The sequence below is a fragment of the Apodemus sylvaticus genome, chromosome X (genome assembly GCF_947179515.1).
Source record: "Apodemus sylvaticus chromosome X, mApoSyl1.1, whole genome shotgun sequence".
NCBI classification, from domain to species: Eukaryota; Metazoa; Chordata; class Mammalia; order Rodentia; family Muridae; genus Apodemus; species Apodemus sylvaticus.
In genome coordinates, this window is record NC_067495.1 from 138264093 (window position 1) to 138289021 (window position 24929).

General features: G+C 41.1%; 1 pseudogene; it reads right to left on the reverse strand.

Moving 5' to 3' along the window:
• Positions 1–21072: 21072 nt before the first annotated feature.
• LOC127674707 (ATP-dependent RNA helicase DDX18-like) lies at positions 21073–23111 on the reverse strand (annotated as a pseudogene).
• Positions 23112–24929: the final 1818 nt, after the last annotated feature.

Below are 24929 nucleotides of genomic sequence, written 5' to 3' on the forward strand. Positions count from 1 at the left end.
ATCTCTACCTTCAATCCAAGCCCATAGCCTTTACAAGACTCATAAGCAGGCTCAGGATTTGATGAGAGGGTAATATTCTACAGGCTGCCCAGAACTGAAGAGAAATTCTCTTACATCACTCTCTGTAACTTTGAGATAATGGACAATATGCAATCTTAAGAAATGACTCATTCTTGGAAACTGACCTACCCTGAAGCCCCCAGGAGTAGCAGCAATAGGCAGAGACAGCTAGCAAGGCAATTTCTAATCTACCACAACCCCATGCTGAGAGACAGACCAGGGAACAGACACCAGCAAGCCTATAAAATGGCACAGGAGACTCTGTCCAGAAGTAATGTGATTAGGGAAAGGAATCACATTCTTGGTTTTTGGACGTTTAATGGCATTGAACCTGTGATCATCCCTCTAGACAGTCACTGCTATTTAGTCTGAAAACTCTAAAGCTTTAGAATCATACTCAATGCACACATACAGTATCATAGCATGTAATTTCAAAGGGAGATTTTCTACCTTTGTAGATTTTAATGTTGCATCTGGTTTTCAGTATTCCAACACAAATGAGAGATCCTACTAACTTAGCAATATTTTTATATTTTGTTGCTTTTACTAGCATGCTTTTCTCTATATTATGTTTGATAATAAAGAGAATAAGGAGCAATTTTATTTGACTTATACCTTTGGTCATTATTCATTTAACATTTTCTTGCCGGGCAGTGGTGGCACACGCCTTTAATCCCAGCACTTGGGAGGAAGAGGCAGGTGAATTTCTGAGTTCAAGGCCAGCCTGGTCTACAGAGTGAGTTCCAGGACAGCCAGGGCTACACAGAGAAACCCTGTCTCAAAAAAAAAAAAAAAAAAAAAAAAAAAAAAACCAAAAAACAAAAAACCCAAAAAACAAAAAACAAAAAAACAAAAAAACCCACAAAAATAAACAAACAAACAAAATATTTTCTTCTCTTTTTCCTTATTGTTCTTTTTGGTTTAGGTCCCTTGTGTTTTTGATGTTTTCCTCTTTGCTATAATTTTCATACTGTTTTGTTGTTTCAAAAATAATACTTTTACCCTTCATACATTTATCTAATATTTTATTTCTTTATCCTTTCTTTTTTTTTCCTTTTTTTTTATTCGATATATTTTTTTATTTACATTTCAAATGATTTCCCCTTTTCAGGCCTCCCACTCCCTGAAAGTCACATAAGCCCCCTTCCCTCCCCCTGTTCTCCCATCCACCACTTCCCACTTCCCCATTCTGGTTTTACCGATACTGCTACACTGAGTCTTTCCAGAACAGGGGCCACTCCTCTGGTCTTCTTGTACCTCATTTGATGTGTAGTTTATGTTTTGGGTATTCCAAGCTTCTAGGTTAATATCCACTTATTAGTGAGTGCATACCATGATAGATCTTTTGAGACTGGGTAACCTCACTTAGTATGATGTTCTCCAGCTCCATCCATTTGCCTAAGAATTTCATGAATTCATTGTTTCTAATGGCTGAATAGTAATCCATTGTGTATATATACCACATTTTTTGCATCCTTTCTTCTGTTGAGGGATACCTGGGTACTTTCCAGCTTCTAGCTATTATAAATAGGTCTGCTATGATCATAGTAGAGCATGTATCCTTATTACATGCTGGGGAATCCTCTGGGTATATGTCCAGGAGTGGTACAGCAGGATCCTCTGGAAGTGACATGCCCAGTTTTCTGGGGAACCACCAGACTGATTACCAGAGTGGTTGTACCAGTTTGCAACCCACCAGCAGTGGAGGAGTGTTCCTCTTTCTCCACATCCTCGCCAACACCTACCGTCTCCTTAATTTTTAATCTTAGCCATTCTGACTGGTGTCAGGTGAAATCTCAGGGTTGTTTGGATTTGCATTTCCCTCATGACTAATGAAGTTGAGCATTATTTTTTTTTTTTTTTTGGATTTGGTTTTTTCGAGCCAGGGGTTCTCTGTATAGCCCTGGCTGTCCTGGAACTCACTCTGTAGACCAGGATGGCCTCGAACTCAGAAATCTGCCTGCCTCTGCCTCCCAGAGTGCTGGGATTAGAGGAGTGCGCCACCACCACCCAGCTGAAGTTGAGCATTTTTTAAGATGCTTCTCAGCCATCTGAAGTTCTTCAGGTGCAAATTCTTTGTTTAGCACTGTACCCCATTTTTAATAGGGTGATTTCGTTTTCTGGAGTACAACTTCTTGAGTTCTTTTGTATATGTTGGATATTAACCTTCTATCTGATGTAGGGTTGTTGAAGAGCTTTTCTGAATTTGTTGGTTGCCGATTTGTCCTTTTGATGGTGTCCTTTGCCTTACAGAAACTTTGTAATTTTATGAGGTCCCATTTGTCAATTCTTGATCTTAGAGCATAAGCTATTTGTGCTCTGTTCAGGAACTTTCCCCCTGTACCCATGTCCTCAAGGGTCTTCCCCAGTTTCTTTTCTATTAGCTTCAGTGTGTCTGGCTTTATGTGGAGGTCCTTGATCCATTTGGAGTTGAGCTTAGTAAAAGGAGATAAGAATGGATCAATTCTCATTCTTCTGCATGCTGACCTCCAATTGAACCAGCACCATTTGTTGAAAAGGCTGTCTTTTTTTCTACTGGATGCTTTCAGCTCCCTTGTCGAAGATCAAGTGGCCATAAGTGTGTGGGTTCATTTCTGGATCTTCAATCCTATTGCATTGATCTTCCTGCCTGCAATTGTACCAATACCATGCAGTTTTTAACACTATTGCTCTGTAGTATTGCTTTAGGTCTGGGATACTGATTCCTCCAGAATTTCTTTTGTTGTTGAGAATAGTTTTAGCTATCCTGGGTTTTTTGTTATTCCAGATGAATTTGACAATTGCTCTTTCTAACTCTATAAAGAACTGAGTTGGGATTTTGATGGGTATTGCTTTGAATCTGTATATTGCTTTTGACAAAACGGCCATTTTAACTATATTAATCATGCCGATGCATGAGCAAGGGAGATTTTTCCATTTTTTGAGGTCTTCTTACATTTCCTTCTTCAGATTCTTGAAGTTCCTGTCATACAGATCTTTCAAATGTTTGGTCAGAGTCACCCCAAACTGTGACTCTGTTTATACTGTTTGTGGCTATTGTGAAGGGTGTCATTTCCCTAATTTCTTTCTCAGCCTGCTTATCCTTTGAGTATAGGAAGGCTACTGATTTGCTTGAGTTGATTTTTATAACCTGCCACTTTGCTGAAGTTGTTTATCAGCTGTAGGAGCTCTCTAGTGGAGTTTTTTGGGTCACTTAGGTTGACTATCATATCATCTGCAAGTACTGATAGTTTGACTTCTTCCTTTCCAATTTGTATCCCTTTGACCTCCTTATGTTGTCTAATTGCCCAAGCTAGTACCTCAAGTACAATATTGAAAAGATAAGGAGAAAGTGGGCCGCCCTATCTAGTTCCTGATTTTAGTGGGATTGCTTCTAGTTTCTCTCCATTTAGTTTGATATTGGCTATTGGTTTGCTGTATGTTGCTTTTACTATGTTTAGGTATGGGCCTTGAATTCCTGTTCTTTCCAAGACTTTAAGCATGAAAGGATGCTGAATTTTGTCAAATGCTTTTTCAGCATCCAATGAAATGACCATGTGGTTTTGTTCTTTGAGTTTGTTTATGTAGTGAATTGCATTGATGGATTTCCATATATTGAACCAACCCTGCATCCCTGGGATAAAGCCTACTTGATCATGGTGGATGATCATTTTTATGTGCTCTTGGATTCGGTTGGCAAGAATTTTATTGAGTATTTTTGCATCGATGTTCATAAGGGAAATTGGTCTGAAGTTCTCTTTTTTGTGGGATCTTTCTGTGGTTTTGGTATCAGCGTAATTGTGGCTTTGTAGAAGGAACTGAGTAATTTTCCTTCCGTTTCTATTTTGTGGAATAGTTTGAAGAGTATTGGTGTTAAGTCTTCTTTGAAGGTCTGATAGAATTCTGCACTGAAACCATCTGTTCCTGTGCTTTTTTTGTTTGGAAGACTTTCTATGACCCCTTCTATTTCTTTAGGGGTTATGGGACTGTTTAGATGGTCTATTTGGTCCTGATTTAATTTTGGTATTTGGTATCTGTCTAGGAAATTGTCCATTTCCTCCAGATTCTCCAGTTGTGTTGATTATAGGCTTTTGTAGTAGGATCTGATGATTTTTTGAATTTCCTCAGTTCCTGTTATTATATCCCCCTTTTCATTTCTACGTTTGTTAATTTGGATACTGTCTCTGTGCCCTTTAGTCAGTCTGGCTAAGGGTTTATCTAGCTTGTTGATTTTGTCAAAGAACCAGCTCCTGGATTCGTTGATTCTTTGTATGGTTCTCTTTGTTTCAACTTGATTGGTTTCAGCTCTGAGTTTGATGATTTCCTATCTTCTTCTCCTCCTGGGTGAAGTAGCATCTTTTTGTTCCAGAACTTTCACATGTGCCATTAAGCTGCTAGTGTATGTTCTCTCCCGGTTCTTTTTGGAGGTATTCAGGGCTATGAGTTTTCCTCTTACCACTGCTTTCATTGTGTCCCAAAGATTTGGTATGTTGTGCCTTCATTTTCTTTAAATTTTAAAAGGTCTCTGATTTCTTTCTTTATTTCTCCTTTGGCCAAGGTGTCATTGAGTAGAGTATTGTTCAGCCTCCATATGTATGTGGGCTTTCTGTTGTTGTTGTTTTTTTTTTCTTTGCTATTGAAAACCACTCTTACACCATAGTTATCTGATAGGAGGCATGGGATTAGTTTGATCTTCTTGTATTTGTTGAGGTCTGTCTTGTGACCAATTATATGGCCGATTTTGGAGAAGGTACCATGAGGTGCTGAGAAAAAGGTATATTCTTTTGCTTTAGGGTGAAATGTTCTATAAATATCAGTCAAATCCAATTGGTCCAAAGCTTCAATTAGTTTTACTGTGTCCCTGTTTAGTTTCTGTTTTCCTGATTGGTCCATTGAGGAGAGGGGAGTGTTGAAGTCCCCCATAATTATTGTGTTAGGTGAAATGTGTGCTTTGAGCTTTAGTAAAGTTTCTTTCTTTTTTTTTTTTTTTATTATTCTATATAATTTATTTACATTTCAAATGATTTCCCCTTTTCTAGCCCCCCCACTCCCCGAAAGTCCCGCAAGCCCCCTTCTCTTCCCCTGTCCTCCCACCCACCCCTTCCCACTTCCCCGTTCTGGTTTTGCTGAATACTGTTTCACTGAGTCTTTCCAGAACCAGGGGCCACTCCTCCTTTCTTCTTGTACCTCATTTGATGTGTGGATTATGTTTTGGGTATTCCAGTTTTCTAGGTTAATATCCACTTATTAGTGAGTGCATACCATGATTCACCTTTTGAGTCTGGGTTACCTCACTTAGTATGATATTCTCTAGCTCCATCCATTTGCCTAAGAATTTCATGAATTCATTGTTTCTAATGGCTGAATAGTACTCCATTGTGTAGATATACCACATTTTTTGCATCCACTCTTCTGTTGAGGGATACCTGGGTTCTTTCCAGCATCTGGCAATTACAAATAGGGCTGCTATGAACATAGTAGAACATGTATCCTTATTACATGGTGGGGAGTCTTCTGGGTATATGCCCAGGAGTGGTATAGCAGGATCTTCTGGAAGTAAGGTGCCCAGTTTTCGGAGGAACCGCCAGACTGATTTCCAGAGTGGTTGTACCAATTTGCAACCCCACCAGCAGTGGAGGAGTGTTCCTCTTTCTCCACACCCTCTCCAACACCTGCTGTCTCCTGAATTTTTAATCATAGCCATTCTGACTGGTGTAAGATGAAATCTTAGGGTTGTTTTGATTTGCATTTCCCTAATGACTAATGAAGTTGAGCATTTTTTAAGATGCTTCTCTGCCATCCGAAGTTCTTCAGGTGAGAATTCTTTGTTTAACTCTGTACCCCATTTTTTAATAGGGTTGTTTGGTTTTCTGGAGTCTAACTTCTTGAGTTCTTTATATATATTGGATATTAGCCCTCTATCTGATGTAGGATTGGTGAAGATCTTTTCCCAATTTGTTGGTTGCTGATTTGTCCTCTTGATGGTGTCCTTTGCCTTACAGAAACTTTGTAATTTTATGAGGTCCCATTTGTCAATTCTTGCTCTTAGAGCATACGCTATTGGTGTTCTGTTCAGAAACTTTCTCCCTGTACCGATGTCCTCAAGGGTCTTCCCCAGTTTTTTTTCTATTAGCTTCAGAGTGTCTGGCTTTATGTGGAGGTCCTTGATCCATTTGGATTTGAGCTTAGTACAAGGAGACAAGGATGGATCAATTCGCATTCTTCTGCATGCTGACCTCCAGTTGAACCAGCACCATTTGTTGAAAAGGCTATCTTTTTTCCATTGGATGTTTTCAGCCTCTTTGTCGAGGATCAAGTGGCCATAGGTGTGTGGGTTCATTTCTGGATCTTCAATCCTGTTCCATTGATCCTCCTGCCTGTCACTGTACCAATACCATGCAGTTTTTAACACTATTGCTCTGTAGTATTGCTTGAGGTCAGGGATACTGATTCCCCCAGATTTCCTTTTGTTGCTGAGAATAGTTTTAGCTATCCTGGGTTTTTTGTTGTTCCAGATGAATTTGATAATTGCTCTTTCTAGCTCTGTGAAGAATTGAGTTGGGATTTTGATGGGTATTGCATTGAATCTGTATAGTGCTTTAGGCAAAATGGCCATTTTAACTATATTGATTCTGCCGATCCATGAGCATGGGAGGTTTTCCCATTTTTTGAGGTCTTCTTCCATTTCCTTCTTCAGAGTCTTGAAGTTCTTGTCATACAGATCTTTCACATGTTTGGTAAGAGTCACCCCCAGATACTTTATACTGTTTGTGGCTATTGTGAAGGGGGTCATTTCCTTAATTTCTTTCTCAGCCTGCTTATCCTTTGAGTATAGGAAGGCCACTGATTTGCTTGAGTTGACTTTATAACCTGCCACTTTGCTGAAGTTGTTTATCAGCTGTAGGAGCTCTCTAGTGGAGTTCTTTGGGTCACTTAGGTAGACGATCATGTCGTCTGCAAATAATGATAGTTTGACTTCTTCCTTTCCAATTTGTATCCCTTTGACCTCCTTATGTTGTCGAATTGCCCGAGCTAGTACCTCAAGTACAATATTGAAAAGATAAGGAGAAAGGGGGCAGCCTTGTCTGGTCCCTGATTTCAGTGGGATTGCTTCAAGTTTCTCTCCATTTAGTTTGATGCTGGCTACCGGTTTGCTGTATATTGCTTTTACTATGTTTAGGTATGGGCCTTGAATTCCTGTTCTCTCCAAGACTTTAAGCATGAAGGGATGCTGAATTTTGTCAAATGCTTTTTCAGCATCCAATGAAATGACCATGTGGTTTTGTTCTTTGAGTTTGTTTATGTAGTGGATTGTATTGATGGATTTCCGTATATTGAACCAACCCTGCATTCCTGGGATAAAGCCTACTTGATCATGGTGGATGATCGTTTTGATGTGTTCTTGGATTCGGTTGGCAAGAATTTTATTGAGTATTTTTGCATCGATGTTCATAAGGGAAATTGGTCTGAAGTTCTCTTTCTTTGTTGGATCTTTGTGTGGCTTTGGTATCAGCGTAATTGTGGCTTCGTAGAATGAATTGGGTAGTGTTCCTTCTGTTTCTATTTTGTGGAATAGTTTGAAGAGTATTGGTGTTAACTCTTCTTTGAAGGTCTGGTAGAATTCTGCACTGAAGCCATCTGGTCCTGTGCTTTTTTTGGTTGGAAGACTTTCTATGACTCCTTCTATTTCTTTAGGCATTATGGGACTGTTTAGATGGTCTAGTTGGTCCTGATTTAATTTTGGTATTTGGTATCTGTCAAGGAAATTGTCCATTTCCTCCAGATTCTCCAGTTGTGTTGAGTATAGGCTCTTGTAGTAGGATCTGATGATTTTTTGGATTTCCTCAGTTTCCGTTGTTATATCTCCCTTTTCATTTCTAAGTTTGTTAATTTGGATACTTTCTCTGTGCCCTTTGGTCATTCTGGCTAAGGGTTTATCTATCTTGTTGATTTTCTCAAAGAACCAGCTCCTGGTATTGTTGATTTTTTGTATGGTTCTCTTTGTTTCTACTTGATTGATTTCGGCCCTGAGTTTGATGATTTCCTGCCTTCTACTCCTCCTGGGTGAAATAGCTTCTTTTTGTTCCAGGGCTTTCAGGTGTGTCATTAAGCTGGTAATGTATGCTCTCTCCATTTTCTTTTTGGAGGCACTCAGGGCTATGAGTTTTCCTCTTAGCACTGCTTTCATTGTGTCCCATAGATTTGGGTATGTTGTGTTTTCATTTTCATTGTGTTCTAAAAAGTCTTTAATTTCTTTCTTTATTTCTTCCTTGACCAAGGTATCATTGAGTAGAGTATTGTTCAGTTTCCACGTGTATGTGGGCTTTCTGTTGTTTCTGTTGCTATTGAAGACCACTTTTACTCCATAGTGATCAGATAGGAGGCATGGGATTAGTTCGATCTTCTTATATTTGTTGAGGTCTGTCTTGTGACCAATTATATGGTCGATTTTGGAGAAGGTACCATGAGGTGCTGAGAAAAAGGTATATTCTTTTGTTTTAGGATAGAATGTTCTATATATATCTGTTAAATCTAATTGGTCCAAAGCTTCAATTAGTTTCATTGTGTCCCTGTTTAGTTTCTGTTTTCCTGATCGGTCCATTGAGGAAAGTGCAGTGTTGAAGTCACCCACAATTATTGTGTTAGGTGCAATGTGTGCTTTTAGTTTTAATAAAGTTTCTTTTACAAAAGAGGGTGCCCTTACATTTGGGGCATAGATGTTCAGGATTGTCAGTTCTTCTTTTTGTATTTTTCCTTTGACCAGCAAGAAGTGTCCCTCAGGGTCTCTTTTGATGACTTTGGGTTGAAAGTCAATTTTATCTGATATTAAAATGGCTACTCCAGCTTGTTTCCTGAGACCATTTGCTTGTAAAATTGTCTTCCAGCCTTTTACTCTAAGGTAGTGTTTGTCTTTGACCCTGAGGTGTGTTTCCTGTAAGCAGCAAAATGTAGGGTCCTGTTTACGTATCCATTCAGTTAGTCTGTGTCTTTTTATTGGGGCATTAAGTCCATTGATGTTAAGAGATATTAAGGAATAGTGATTGTTACTTCCTATCATTTTTGACGTTATTTTTTAAATTTGAATGCTTAACTTCTTTTGGGTTTGATGAAAGGTTACTATCTTGCTTTTTCCAGGGTGAAGTTTCCCTCCTTGTATTGGTGTTGTCCTCCTATTATCCTTTTTAGGGCCGGGTTTGTGGATAGATATTGGGTAAACTTGGTTTTGTCATGAAATATCTTAGTTTCTCCATCTATGGTGATTGAGAGTTTTGCTGGATATAGTAGTTTTGGTTGGCATTTGTGTTCTCTTAGAGTCTGCATGAGATCTGCCCAGGACCTTCTAGCCTTCATAGTCTCAGGTGAAAAGTCTGCTGTGATTCTGATAGGTCTTCCTTTATATGTTACTTGGCCTTTTTCTCTTACTGCCTTTAGTATTCTTTCTTTGTTTAGAACATTTGGTGTTTTGATTATTATGTGACGGGAAGTATTTCTGTTCTGGTCCAGTCTGTTTGGAGTTCTGTAGGCTTCTTGTATATTCATGGGCATCTCTCTCTTTAGGTTAGGGAAGTTTTCTTCCATAATTTTATTGAAGATATTTGCTGGCCCTTTAAGTTGTAAATCTTCACTCTCATCTATGCCTATAATCCTTAGGTTTGGTCTTCTCATTGTGTCCTGGATTTCCTGGATATTTTGGGTTACAAGCTTTTTGCATTTTGCATTTTCTTTAACTGTTGAGTCCATGGTTTCTATGGAATCTTCAGCATCTGAGATTCTTTCTTCTATCTCTTGTATTCTGTTGTTGATATTTGTATCTCTGTCCCCTGATTTCTTCCCAAGGCTTTCTATCTCCAAAGTTGTCTCCCTTTGAGTTTTCTTAGTTGTTTCTACTTCTGATTTTAGATCCTGGATGGTTTTGCTTAGCTCCTTCACTTGCATGTTTGTGTTTTCCTGTAATTCTTTAAGAGATTTTTGTGTTTTCTCTTTCATGAGCTCAGCCTGTTGACCAAAGTTCTCCTGTATTTCTTTAAGAGATTTTTGTGTTTCGTCTTTCATGACCTCAGCCTGTTGAGCAAAGTTCTCCTGTATTTCTTTAAGTGTTTTTTGCATTTCCTCCTTGTTGGCTTTTGTATTCTCCTGGATTTCTTTCAATGATTTTTGTGTTTCCCTTGCAAGGGCTTCTAACTTTTGATCCATTGTCTCCTGAATTTCTTTATGTATGACCTTCATGTGTTCCTGTACCAGCATCATGACCAGTGATTTTAAATCCAAATCTTGTTTTACTGGTGTGATGGGGTATCCAGGACATGTTGGTAGAGGAGAATTGGGTTCAGATGTTGCCATATTGCCTTGATTTCTGTTAGTGACGTTCCTGCGTTTGCCTTTTGCCATCTAGATCTCACTGGTGTTAGTTTATCTTGTCAGTGCTGGACTCAACCAGTGCAAGCTGCCCCTTCCCAGTTGGCCTCTGGTGCACAGCTTACCTCCTGCACTGCTTGTAGACAGGGTGCTGCTGCCCAGGCTGTTCAGATCCCAAAGCAGGCATCTGAAGGCTCCTGCTGGGGCCCGCTGGATTCACTGGAGCACACTGACTTCTCCCAGCTGGCCGCCCGGAAGCCCAGCTAGCCACTTGCAGGACTTGGAGATGTAATGCTGCCGCCCAGACTGATCTGGATCCGGAAGCTGAGAGAGTAGAGCTAAGGGCTTCTGCCTGAGGCCTTGCCCCAGATTGTGTCTGTGGAGCAGATGGAGCCCGTGTGCACTCCCAGGGAGTGCCGATGGTGTATGCTACTGTGACCTCCCCTGTGTTCCGCTCACTCCGCTGGGCAGCCGATCTGCCAACCGGGCTGTCGCACACAAGGTTAGCCTGGCCGCCCAGTCCCTGAGTCCAGGCAAAAGCCTGGGAGGCCAAGGTCCGAGCAAAGTTCCCCTACGGCTTTGACTGTTAATTGGGTTTGCCAGGTGACTAGGATGGCGGGCGTGTGCGCCCGCGCTCCCTGAAAGCGCCGGGAGAGTCTGCTTTGCTAACAATCACCTGGGCGGGTTGACTCACAGATGGCCCACCAAGCCGCCCAGTTCTTGGGGTCAGTCCTGTGCCTTTTGGGGCCTGGACCCCCGCTTTGTTAGCCTTAGGCTATGCCTGTTACAGGTCTGCCCGCCTGAGCTCTCTGTTGTCCTGCAGGCAAAATGGCGGCTGCGCGCTCGCAGGCCTGGGCAAAAAACCTCCTGGTTGGGTTGGCACCCCGATGGCCCCCCGACCCGCCCAGGGCCTGGGTGCAGGCCAACGCCCGTCGGGCTCAGACCACCGCGGTGTTGGCCTCGGATTATGTTTGTGTACCTCAGTCTGTCCGATTCCTGGAGTACGGAACCAAGATGGATCCTCCTCTCCTGACTGGTGGGAGGCCGAGTTCTGAAGTGGCCTCCGTGCAGGAAAGGCGCCGCACAACTGCAGCTGCTTGCTGTCCGGCTGGTCAGCGAAGGTCAGTGGTCGTGGGCGCAGGGCCTAACTGGTCCCTGTGACGCCTTGGTTCCACTGCTGATGGCCCTTCAGCTGGAGCAGCCACTGCTGCTGCTGCTGCCGCCGCCGCCGCCGCCCATTCATTCAGTAAAGTTTCTTTTACGAATGAAGGTGCCCTTGCATTTGGCGCATAGATGTTCAGAATTGAAAGTTCTTCTTGGTGGATTTTTCCTTTGATCAGCAAGAAGTGTCCTTCTGTATCTCTTTTGATGATTTTGGGTTGAAAGTCAATTTTATCTGATATTAGAATGGCTACTCTGGCTCGTTTCCTGAGACCATTGGATTGCAAAATTGTCTTCCAGCCTTTTACTCTAAGGTATTTTTTGTCTTTGACACTGAGGTGTGTTTCCTGTATGCTGCAAAATGTAGGGTCCTGTTTATGTATCCAGTCTATGTCTTTTTATTGGGGAATTGAATCCATTGATGTTAAGAGATATTAAGTAATAGTGATTATTACTTCCTGTAATTTTTGATGTTATTTTTATATTTGAGTGGTTATCTTCTCTTGGGTTTGATGAAAGAAGGTTACTATCTTGCTTTTTCTAGGGTGTAGTTTCCTTCTTTGTATTGGAGTTTTCCTCCTATTATTCTTTGTGTAACTGGGTTTCAGAAAGATATTGTGTAAATTTGGTTTTGTCATGGAATATCTTGCTTTCTCCAACTATGGTGATTGAAAGCCAAAATGGTGGTGTGTGCATGCTGGGACAGACTGCTGGGCAAAAATACTCCTGGCTGGGTTGGCACACCAATGGCCCACTGGACAGCCCAGGGCCTGGGTGCAGGCCAATACCTGTTGGGCTTAGACCCCCAAGATGTTGGCCTCGTGCTAAGTCTGTGTACCTCGGGCTGTTGGTTCTCTCTGGTGTCTGAGAGCCAAGATGGTGGGGAGCCTCTCATAACTGAGTGGCGGGAGGCAGATTTCTGATGTGGCTTCAGAGTGGTGAATGGTGCTGTAAATCCACAGGTGCTTGTAGCCCCGCTGCTGGACAAGCTGCTGGAATCCACCTTCTGATAGAAGTTCTTTTTTGTCCTTTCTCATTTTTCTTTTTACTTTCAATTTTTTTTTTTCAAGACAGGGTTTCGCTGTGTAGTCCTGGATGTCCTGGAACTCACTCTGTAGACCAGGCTGGCCTCGAACTCAGAAATCTGCCTGCCTCTGCCTCCTGGTTGCTTGGATTACAGGCATGCGCCACCATGCCTGGCTTTACTTTCGATTCTTAATATCTTTCTCTACTCCTCTTCTATTTATTTAAACTTGCTTTTATCCATCTCCTGCCTTTTTCACATTCACTTACTATTTTTGAAATTTATTCCAATGAGATTTTAAATTTTCTTCTCTGATTTCCTTAGTTCATATTTAATTCTCTAAGTAATTTTATAACTTCTTTAATTGCCCTCATTATTGACTTCTTGTTTTAATTTATTATGGTCTCATAACATGCAAGAATTTTGATTCAAATATGCTTTGATTTAGGAAAAGATGCTTGGAATTTTAATAAAAGATAAAAGCTTTGATGGTTAATGGTTATTGCTGACCTATTAGTAGGAGTCAGTTTAATTTTAAGTGTCTTTCTACATCTTGTACAGTTTGATGTTGCTGTCATTTTCACAGTTTGTGGATGAAGCACTCAATAAATATCTGCTCAAAAGGAGGATCTTCATGTAAAGCAGGGATATCTGATCCAATAGATGATCAATTTTTATCAAAGAAATGTAACAGGTATTAAAAATAGTTGACAACACCTGAAACCCCCAAAACAAAACAAAACAAAGCAAACAAACAAGCAAACAAAGCCCACTCTTCACCTACTGAATCCTATGGTTTTAAAACAAGTCTCCCACTTCACTGCTCTCTGCAGCGGGCAGAAGAGCTGGCACTGGTGGTTTTGAAAGCAAGGGACCTGGCCCAGCTCCTCACATGCTGCAGCACTTAAGAGAGCAGGCATTGCTTCTTGCCTAGGCAACATAAGAGAGCTGGCTCTACTGATGCGGGTATGGGTGATCCATCTGCAAGAGGATTAGAGTGGGACAGCTGATTCTCCCCTTGCTTACTACAGCATTGGATGAGCTAGCTGAGGCAGTTGTGGAGAGCTCACAGAGTTGTGGTGTGGGTATGCATTTGGTGGATGACCAGTTCAGCTACCACCCAGGCCTAGATTCAGGAATTTGAGTTGGCCCATTCTTGTTGCATTCTATAAAAAAAAAGATAGAGCCAGGATGTGTTTGGTAGGGGTGCAGTATGGTGAGGTGGAATGGAGTGCCTCTGTGGACACATGCTGAGGCAATTCCTGAGGTACCAGTCATATGACAGATATAGTGTGGAATAGAGGTGATTTAGGGCATGAGAACGGGAGGTAAGAGAGAGAGAGAGAGAGAGAGAGAGAGAGAGAGAGAGAGAGAGAGAGAGAGAATCAGGAGGTGGGCAAAAAACCCCTTTTGGAGTAAGTCAGGCAAACCTGGATGTTGCAACGTAACTGGGGCAGAGCCTAGAAGGAATGCTAACATTCCTCCATTTTGGTTTAATTAAGAAAGAAAAAAAAAAAAAAAACTTGACAGAAGAAACAGGAATAGGGCCATCCTGATCTTTAGCTACTTTCTGCTGACTTGGGGTGAGATGTCTCTGGGAAACTTAAGAAAATGGGCCTCAGGATGTTTGTCCAGTTTTAGGAGAGTTGCCTGATTCTTTGCTGTCCAGGGTCTATGGAAATATCTGTGGGAAAGAAGGAGCAGGTCTGGTAGAAGTGTCTGTGTCTGGGAGAGTAGATTATTAGACCATCTGTGGGTTGCTTCTCTGGAGCTTTCCTAGATGTAGGTGTGAGTAAGGACCTGGACTTGACAGGATACTGGAACACACATATACAAATTAGATGTACAGAATAAAGTTAAGCACATTTGGGAGAAAGATTTTTCTTAGATGTGCACTTGAAAGTACATTTGAATCCCTTAGGTCTTGGTGGCTGGGGGTGAGGGGAGTACAATTCCAGGGCACAGGAGAGGAAACCCACTCTCTGTTATAAGGGGCAAGTGGGAACTTTGGCTATTAATTGGCCGGTGTACTTATCTGGAGTTTATTTTGTGCATGAGAAGTAGATCTGAATGAGTTTCCTATAGCTTATAAGTTTAAAAAGGAGATAAATTTGTTAACAACATGAAAACTCTTTTTAAGATGAGCTTATGGAAGACATAAACTTTTGTGGAACAGAAGGAAAAAGAAGGACTTTATCCTGTTTAGGAGACTGAATATATTGCATTTAAAAGACAATAGAAGGAAAGTCAAAAATTTGATGACCTTGTGAATATGATAGTTGAGCATAGTTTAACATGAGAAATACCTTAAGTCTATCATTAAAAGATAACCAAAGGAAAATTATATTTGCAACTATGATATCTGTATTCTAGATTTAGCAAGAGAAACACTTTAAGTTTATAATTAAAAGGCAACCAAAGGAAACTGAGCTTGTGATTTTAAAGTGGATCATACAGTGGAATGTTTTATTAGGTGACCCATCCAGCAGGTCCAGTTATTCCAGGGTCTCGAAGAGGCACTACCTGAGGGTCAAAAATGGGGGAGGGGGCGCAGAGAAAAGGGAAGCCAAGTATGCTAAGAAAGACAAGTCAGTCTGGGTTATGTCAAGGCTTCATTTAATGTCGGGGAGATGAACAGGTTTTAAGGCTTACAGAGAAGGAATTAACCTTCACACCAGACAAAGGAGGAAAGGGGAGAGACACCCCTAGGGATCGGATCGAAGCAGGAAGCGAGGAGGTAATCCAGGTGAGGGACACCCGGAGCTAATGCCAAAGGAACATTCCACAGTTAGGGCAGGAACATCTTGTGGTATTCTCGGGAATCTTCTCACACCAATAGCTCATGGGGAAGTCTCTAGTTAATTGTTCTCATATTTTAGCAGCCACCACCTTAGGGCCATGAGTAAGCATAAGCCCGAATAGCTCAGGATGGCTTCCCACAATCAGGGGTAGACTACTTTATAAGAACTCTATTGACTGTTACTACAATGGCATAATAAGGAGAGGAAATATGACACATTTATTTCCTGGAAATGGAATTTCAATAAGGAAGTAACAGAGAACTACATCTATTAAAGCTTATATCTGAATTTGTATATCCTTTATCATGAAGTATGTGAGCAAGGCAAGCCTGTCTGTCTTTTTTATAAGAGATCCAGTTGTCTTAACTACTTAACATATTGACTAATGAATTAAAGAATGATTAACTTGGGGTAAGAAGCAAGGTCTGTTTTCTAGGTGTCAAGATACAGTTAGCTTACCTGTCAAAGTAGTCAGAAATCTGGGAAGGATAAATTACAATCTAGATGTCATTAATTAAAATGACAGAGGTTGCTCTATAGTCCATTAACTAAAGAGTCTTCTGAGGTCACTGTAGTCTCCATTCCAACTTCAGCAGAGTCAGTCTGGCTGTCAGGCCCAGAAGATGAAAAGCTTTTTACTGTGGAGTAGGTACATTAGAGAAATGATCCACCTTGACTTAGGCAATATGAGACATTTAACTCCCTGGGTATCCTCTGTTTGTCCACAGTGTAGGCCAAACCCTGGCAATGGGCAAGGTAATGAAGCAGTGTTTTCTCAGTGGTTATCATACCACAATCCAGGTAGAATCTTGTTTTTGTGCCCATATCTTTTTCAGAGACCTTCGGGGGTAAAATATCAGAATTTTGGAGTCTCTGTCATAATAAGTTTAAACATTTAATATTACATTTAGTAGACAAGATTGAGAGTCAATATCCTTTAAGTATACTTGAGTTATGCAATCTGTTTGTTTAATTATTTATTTTAGAATGTATCTAGGAAATAAAGAGAGCACATTGACTTAGTGGCAGCAGCAAAAACAAGGCTAAACATACATTTAAGGCAGTGATCTTTAACTTTTAACTGTTTAGAAACCATTATTTCCCAAGGTGAGATAGAACAAAAACCTTATTTTAATTGGAGAGTGTCTTTGACAGATTGTACTCCTAAAGGCAGAAAACTGGGTACTGCCCATAACAAAGATGCCAGATGGTTCTGGGACTGTCCTTAGTTAAGATGGTTCTGAAGCAGCAGCCAGGCACGTGACTACCCTTAGCTAAGATGGCACTGAAGCTACAACTCCACCCAGAGGAAAGTCATGTGCTATATCTTAGAATGAAGCTGTACAAATGTGTCTGTGTTTCTTAGAATGGAACAGCAGACACATGGCAAGGTTAAACATACATACCAATCTAAGCAGCACAGTGTGAAGGACACAGCACAGCTTGGTGGCAGGCAAGGGGGACAGGAGAGAGAGCAGTGCCTGAAGCAGTGTGCTCTTCATCTCTTAGCACTCTGATCAGGTAGGAAAGTGAATATTCTCAGGGAACCCAGGGTGGTGCAATGCCTTGCAACCAACTGCAAGGAGAACCAGCAGCAGGGCCAACAGCAAGGAGAACCAGCAGCAGGGTAGCAGGCCTGAGTGGGCAGGAACAGAGGAGTGGTGGCCTCAGGAATGCAGATGTACCTGTGGTGGCTCTGCAAAGCAGAGTACCAGGCAAGGAAGAATACAGTAAAGAGCTGGGCAGAATGCAGAATAAATGGGGCAGGGAACCAGGAGTGAGAGCAAAGAAACAAAGCAAGAAGAGAACAAGGAAGGGAGGGGAAAAGTCTATGGATCAGGTCTCTAGTAAGTTGTAAAAGCACCTTTAAGAGGCCTGTAGTTATTGGTTTTTGGATAATGGGGCCACATTTAACCTGTGAATTAGACCAGTAGGCATGTTAGTGAAAACATTCTCTTTAGTTGAAAGTAGGAGAGAAGTTAGCAACTTGCCCATTCTGGAGTCCCAAGAACAAATGAGTTAGCTAGAGAATACAGTCAGGCCCCTTCACCAGGTCACCATGTGAGCAGTGGGACCAGTGACCAAGCTGTGGGGTTCAGAGGCTGAGGGAGAAAGGTTTAGCTAAACTTAGTATTTTTTCAGCAGCTAGAGAGAACCACTTCCCAGAGAGCAAGTGGGAGGGGTCACCGAAGGTTATAGGCCCTAGGACAAAGGCTCAGGGAGAAGGCAGTAAAGACTGTGAATGCCTCCATCCTCAAGGACACCATGGGGATGGGGTAGCTGCCAGCTCAACAGCCCTCCCTTGGTACCAGAGGACTTTTATGCTGATGAGTGTGGGGAGTGAGCTTCCCAATTCACTGATGTTTGGGTGGATTGGTATAGGGAACAACCCAATGGCTACAAATTACATGTGGCAGTGAGTTTCTAAATCTGAGTCACAAGACCAATGTTGTATTTTATAGAAAAGAAAGAGCTAAGATATGTTTGGTAGAGGTGCAGTAGAGGTGCCACTGTGGGCCCATGCTGAGGCAACCCCCTGAGGTACCACCCATATGACAAATATAGTATGAAATAGAGTTTATTTAGGGCATAAGAAGGGGAGTTGAGGAGGGAGTAGAGAGGGAAAGGCAGAGAGATTGAGGGGGGAGAGGGAGGGAGGTGAGGTGATCAGGAACACATGGAGAGAGGGGAGAGGGTGATGGGGAGAGAAAGAACAGAGAGGAAAGAGGGTAAAAGGGTAAGAGAGTAAGAGGAGGGGGCAAACTATCCTTTTATAATGAATCAGGCATTCCTGACTGCTGCCAGATAACTGTGGGGTAGAGCCTAGAAGTAATGACAACAACCCCAACACCTAACCCATTGAAGAACCCATTGAAGAGCATGTGACAGGATTAGTCCTACTGATCCAAAGTTGCAGAATCTCCTTAACACAGGACGACAATAGGATATCCAAGAGGAGCCCCAGTGAGGTTTCAGCATTGCTGTAGTCTTCAAACCACACAAATGACTCAGTGCAATAGATTATTTGAAAGTAAAACAGCATGGTCAAATGGTAAACTGTGACACATTGTGAGACACCAGAGGTTCGCAGTTGAGGGGCAAGGTTGCAAAAGTGGAGAATGGTAAAATTAGAGGGTGAGATGAGTAGGATTGGGATACATGATGTGAAAGTAAATAAGAACCAATAAAAAGTTTAAGAAAGAACCTGCTCTATTAGTTGCCTGTCAAAAAAAATAATTTGCTCTTCCCACATTTTATATAAAATGATCATATTCCTATATTCTTAGAAAAACCTTTCCTTGTGTCTTATTCACTTTGTAAGCAAAATTGTCAAGAATTTGAAGGACTTACTTATTTTTATGTAACTGTGATCAAATACCATGACCTTGGAAACCTAGAGAACAAAGAGTTTATTTGGATTTATGGTTCCAGAGAGATGAGATCATCACAGGGAGGAGGCATGAGTGTAAGCAGAAGGCATAAAGGCAGGAGCAGATAGCTTAAAATTCACATTTTCAAATGCAAGTAGGGATAGCTAAATGGAAGAGACAAAAAGGCTCTCAATCACAAACTCCATCCCCTGTGACACCCTCCTAACAGCAAAAATATACACTATCTAAACTTCACCAAACCTCACCACAAACTGAATACTAAGTGTTTACATACCCAAGACTATTTGGGAGATTTTTTTCATCCAAAATACAAATAGAAACAATAACCGTTCATTTTAAGATTCATTTAAAAGCAAAAAGAAAACAGATATATTCCCTTTATTACATTTCCACCCTTTATTCGGGTCATTTGCGGTTAATCACTCTCAATAAAGTCTTATACAGTAGGTTACCTCATTTAGAAGACTCTTAATTGCTTATTAAATATAGTCATTGGAATTTTCTTCATATTTTGATTACTAACATAAATGGACTTTTTTGTTGCATTTTGTACTTTCTTGAAATAAAAAGATTTTAATCATTATATATTAATTTTGTAATAACTTCCATATTAAATACATAAAATTTTCTCTTGTTTTTTTGTCTAAAATACAGACAATAGTGAAGAAAATGGCATACAATTGTCTTCATGAAATTAATATTAATATTTATTTGTTAATATATCAGTTACAATTTTTAAAATTCATTTTTATTGTTTTTAAATGTCTCATGAAATGTAATGGGATTCATGATGACATTTCTAAACAGTGCTGATTTTATTAATCCTTCTTTCCTGCTTTTGACATTTTTTCTTCTGCCTTCCTCCTGCTTGTCCAGGCCTCCAGAACCTCCCTTTATTTTAGATAAACATAAATGTTGTTTGTGTTTTTTATTTTATTGTTTTTCTTGAAAATGTATATGTGTACTGTGCCTATGGTTTACCCTTCCACATCTTCTCCCATATTCTCCCAACCCATACAAATCCACACCTTCTTTCTTTCTTTATTTAGAAAACAAACTGGTAAACAGAAGAAATGCAAACAAAACAGAATTTTCTAAAATGATTACACAAGAAACATACATACACACCCATAAAAACACATATTTGAAATGTTAATATATAGACAAAAGACCAGTAAGATTAAAAAAAATCCCAAACAAAGCAATCTGAGACAATAACAATCTATAAAATGACCACTGAGTTTCTTTTGTGTTGGTACCTTTTCCTGGCCATGGGGCCTGCCCTGAAATATGGTTAATATACCTTTTAAGACCAGGGAAGTGGGAAGGGGTAGATGGAGGAACAGGGGGAGGGAAGAGGGCTTATGGGACTTGCGTGGAGTGGGGACCCAGAAAAGGGGAAATCATTTGCAATGTAAATAAAAAATATATCAATAAAAAAAAGACATTAAGTATTTGGTTTTCCTCTATGCCAATCAATTATATAGTCTTATTTTCTTGGCCTCCTGAGAAATATCAAGCATGGGTTCCAGCTCATGGAGTAGGCCTTAAACCCAGTCAAAGTGTGTTTAGTTACTATTCTTTTTTTTTTCTTTTTCTTTTTTTCCTTTTTTAAAAATATTTTATTTGATATTAGTTACTATTCTTGTTTGTGCCACTTTTGAATCAGCATATCACATGGTCACCTCTTTTAATCACAATGTTTCTAATTGGATTGATGGTTACCTTTCTTTTTTGATAGTGTTCAAAGTACCTTCTAGTACAATGAACACCAGTCAGTAGGGGTGACAGCTTTAATTAGGTACTATCTTGACTTTGGCTTGTACAATGAGCTATGCAAATGTTGTCTTCAGTATACTGTTAGTTTCTATAGAGCAGCTAATAGACTTGTCAATAGTCTGGGATATTTGATGATTTCTATTGGGGTCCTATTGCCAAAAACTCAATTAGATGTAACCTATCCATGGAACTAGAGTTTTCATTTGGCAGTGAGAGATATGCAGTTGGAGCTTTGTTTTCCTAGTTATTTGGTGACTCTATTCAGATTTCTTTCATAGATGTATATATTTTAAGAAGCTTCTATAATGGGTATCTATTTGACTCTTCCAATGGATTTCAGTGCTATTTGTCATGCACCGTATTCTCCCTTACCCTCTTATTCTCTGCCTCTCTCCATTTAATATTCCAATTCCAGTCTTCTTACAGTCTTTCTTTTTTGTGTAATAAAAGTTCCGTTTCAAAGGGAACTAGGGAGGAAGGAAAGTTGGGCAAAGTCAGTTCAGGCAGAAGGCAGATGGCTTCAGTGAGAGAACCGCATGTGATCTGCTGGCTTCTTACTGATGTGTTTAAAGATCTTGGACTTCTCCACTTTCTTTGTATCCTGGTAGCCGAATCCCCCACCCCCGCCTCTCTTTTTAAGCTTGCCATCATAGCTGCTCACATTCAGATCAACAAAAGGAGGGACCTTAAAACCAAAAGACAGAGCAACCTGAGGCAAATTTAAGTTGTTCACATTGAAGATCTGCTTGAGGGAGCGGGAATCATATGCTCATATGTAGGATTTGTGTACTTCCTGGGCAGACCTGTGCAGAAAGTGCTTCTTTTCTATCAGGTTTTCCAGCTGAAACTGGATATCAGAAACTTTAGACCAGGAAAAATCAAACTGATTCAAGGGAACCTTGGACTGTTTCAAGTAAGGAAGGAAGCCCAACTCTTCAGGGCTCAGGATGAGCAGGGCACGTCCTCTTCCATTCAGGCCCCTGACTCTTCTACAGAAATGATGAATGTATTCCTTGGGGTCATCGGGAGGGTTGTAGTAAACAATCCAGTCCACCTCAGGGATGTCCAGCCCTCTGCCTGCCACATCAGCACACAGCAGTATTCTCGAATCTGCATTGCAGAATTGGAAGAATGTGGTTGCTCACTTATTTTGCTTTTGCTTTCCATGGATGGCCAAGACAAGAAGGTCGATATAGCTCAGCAGCTCATAGTGGTATTTCACAGATGTACAAGATGAAAAGAAGACCACCACTTTCTCCTTCAGGTTCTTCTTAAAGAATGTGAACAGCAGAAGGAACTCTTTTCAGACGGACAAACACCATATTCCTGCTTGAGGCCATCCACTGTGGCAACACATTTATCTTTGTCAAGACCCACACACAATGGCACTTTTCTCAGAGAAATTCTTGCCAAGTCTTCAACTTTTGAATTTTCATGGCAAAAAAAGAGCATGGTTTGTCTATGCGCTGGCAAAAGCTTAATAATTTGCTTTAACTCTTCTTCAAACCCAACCTCCAAGATATGGTCAGCCTCATCAATAACCAGACATTGTAGGTTCTTGTACACAAATCCTGGTGTGTTCTGCATGCAGTCTAGGAGCGGGCCTGGGGTGGCCAAGATGATGTTGACCCCATTGAGAAGTGTCTGCCCTTCAGCAGATCTGTTACTGCCACCCACGATCAGCCCATATATGTGAACATGGTGCATCATCAGCTCCTTAAGATCACAAAAGTTCTGCATAGCTAGTCCTCTGGTAGGACAAAGAATCAGGACTCCTGTACAATTCCTGGGCATGAACTTCAATTTGACAATGAGCTCAATGATCACAGAGATGAGGAAAGCAAGGAGGACTTTGCCACTGCTGGTTTTCGCAGCTGCGAGAAGATCCTTGCCTTCCAGAAGTGGCCTGATACTTCTATGCTGGATCTCTGTCATGCACCTGAAGCCCATTTCTTTGAAGGTCTTCAGGGTATTCTCACTGATGAGATTAGAAAAGGAAGCAAATGACGTGTCCTCAAAAGTACCTATCAGTCAGTCTTAGGGGCAGGCTGGGCACCTTGCTACACATTTGCTTTCTTCACACCATCTTCTGGTTCCTCAACTAGCCTTAGTGCTTTCTTGAGATTTTTGCTATTTTGGTATCAGACCCTGAATCATTTGCCATTTTCCTTTTTTTTTTTCTTTAATTCTGAATCAGGAAACATCACTGCTGCTGCTTCTCTGTTGGCTAAAGTAAGTTTTGGGAGTGAATTTTTAACTTTGGCGTTTTCCATGGTCTCTTCAGGCATGCCTCCACTTTGTGCTTCTGTTGAGACCACAGGCACAGAATGCTTTAGGGCCTTTTTAAGCTTTTCTGCCTTTTCCTGTTTCTTTAGGCACATCTCCATTTTGAGGTTGTGACAGGCTCCTATCTTCATGCAGCTTCAGGTTCCACTGCCCCACCATGGCATTCAGCGTCTCGATATTTGTGCACACGAGTTTCTACAACAGAGACATGATGCTGCCCTACCCCTCCCCTCTCCTCGCCCCCCCCCCCCCCCCCGCACCAACCTTCTGCATAGTTGGAAGTTGGAAGTGTATCATTCCCCTAGTCCTTTGCTCATAATTATATATTCTGTTTCCTCTTCCTTGGGAGATACCCTCCTTCTCATAGTCCTATGTCCATACCTAGTTATATGTATTGTAGTATGCCTATCAAAGTCTTAAAAGCTAACATATACATATAAAAGAATAAAGAGATTTTCTTTCCAGCAATTGTGCAGCATATACAGCCAGGAGCTCAGAGAACACAGGAGTGACAGAGCAACTAGGAAAGGGTTCTTCCAAGCTCCATCTACAACCAGGAGCTGGGCTGAGCCACACCACTCTGTGTCAGGGGAGAGCTAGTAACCGAGGGGGCTGAGATAGACTTGCAGGCCTTGGTTGTTCCATCTCTGGTAATTGAGATATTTGCTGAGTATAGTAGCCTGTGTTGGCATTTGTGTTCTCTTAGGGTCTGTGAGACATCTGTCCAGGCTCTTCTGACTTTCATAGTCTCTGGTGAGAAGTCTGGTATAATTTTGATAGGTCTACCTTTATATGTTCCTTGGCCTTTTCCCCTTACTGCTTTTAATATTCTCTTTTTGTTTAGTACATTTGGTGTTTTAATTATTATGTGACAGTAGGAATTTCTTTTCTGGTCCAATCTATTTGGAATTCTGTCAGCATCTTCTTTGTTCATGGACATCTATTTCTTTAGGTTATGGGAGTTTTCTTCTATAATTTTGTTGAAGACATTTACTGGCCCTTTTAGCTTGAAATAGTCACTCTCTTCTATGCCTATATTTGCATTTTGCATTTTCTTTGACTGTTGCATCAATGCATTCTGTGGTATCCTCTGCAATATGAGATTCTTTCTTCTCTTGTACTCTGTTGTTGATGCTTGCATCTGTGACTCCTGACTTCTTTCCTATGTGTTCTATGTTCAGAGTTGATTCCCTTTTTGATTTACTTTTTGTTTCTACCTTCTTCTTTAGATCCTGGATGGTTTTGTTCAATTTCTTCACCTCTTTGGTTGTGCTTTTCTGTAATTCTTTAAGGGCTTCTACCTGCTTACCTGTGTTCTCCTGCATTTCTCCTATATTTCATGTTCTTTTTGCAGTCCTCTATCAGCATCATGAGCTGTGATTTTTAAATCCAAATCTTAGTTGTCCTGTGTGTTGGGGTATCAAGGACTTGCTGTTGTGGGAGAACTGGGTTCGGATGGTGCAAAGTTGCCTTGATTTCTGTTGGTAATGTTCCTATGTTTGCCTTTTGCCGTCTGATTATATCTGGTGTTAGTTGGCCCTGCTGTCTCTGGCTGGTGCTTGTCCCTCCTATGGGCCTGCAAGTCTATCTCAGCACCACTGTGTGATCGTGTCTCCTCTGGCACAGTGTGCATCAATGCTGCGCATCTCCTGGGTACAGATGAAGGCCAGACTGACCCTCTCCCTGCTGCTCTGCCACTCCTGTGCTCCCTGAGCTCCTGGCTGTACCCACCCCCTCAGTCTCTGGAGAGAAGATAGCTGCCTCCCCTCTAAACCCAGGAGTCAAATCACTCCATGAAGTGGTTCTCCCTTGGCAGGATCGTGCACAGTCGATTATGGAACTGCTCAGCTCCTGGTTGCAGGTGTGGTCCTGGTGGACCCTGTATGAGCTGTTCTGGAACTCTGGTGTTCTCGGAGCTCCTGGATATACCCACCTGCTCAGTCTCCCCATTGATACCTTTATAAATTTATATCAAGATCATTAGTTGATTTTGACTTTTTGTCTCTTGAAATAATATGGAAAATTTCATATTTTTGTACAAAATAACCTCTTCTTGCTATATAATTCTTTTATCTTTCATTTTTGAAATTA